We start from the raw sequence: 385 nt of genomic DNA, 5'->3' as shown, positions 1-385 counted from the left end.
GTGTGGTGGCTTATGCTTGTAATCCCAACACTTTGGGAGACCAAGGCGGGCAGATCAGTTGAGGCCAGGAGTTCAAGATCAGCCTGGCCAACACGGTGAAACCCCGTCTCCACTAAAAATACAAAAATTAGCCAGGCATGTTAGCACATGCCTGTAATCCCAGCTACTCGGAGGCTGAGGCATGAGAATTGCTTAAACCGGAGAGGCAGATGTTGCAGTGAGCTGAGATCATGCCATCGCACTCCAGGCTGTGTGACACAGAGAACTGTCTCAAAAAAAGAAAAAAAAAGAAGTGCCGATCAATGATTTGGACTAAGAACTTAAAATAATTCTTCCACACTGAGAGTGATTTGCTCTGGTCTAGCAATCCTCTCATCCTCTCTAA

Source organism: Mandrillus leucophaeus, unplaced genomic scaffold (genome assembly GCF_000951045.1).
Source record: "Mandrillus leucophaeus isolate KB7577 unplaced genomic scaffold, Mleu.le_1.0 Scaffold163, whole genome shotgun sequence".
NCBI classification, from domain to species: Eukaryota; Metazoa; Chordata; class Mammalia; order Primates; family Cercopithecidae; genus Mandrillus; species Mandrillus leucophaeus.
Note: the sequence above shows the minus strand (reverse complement) of the source record.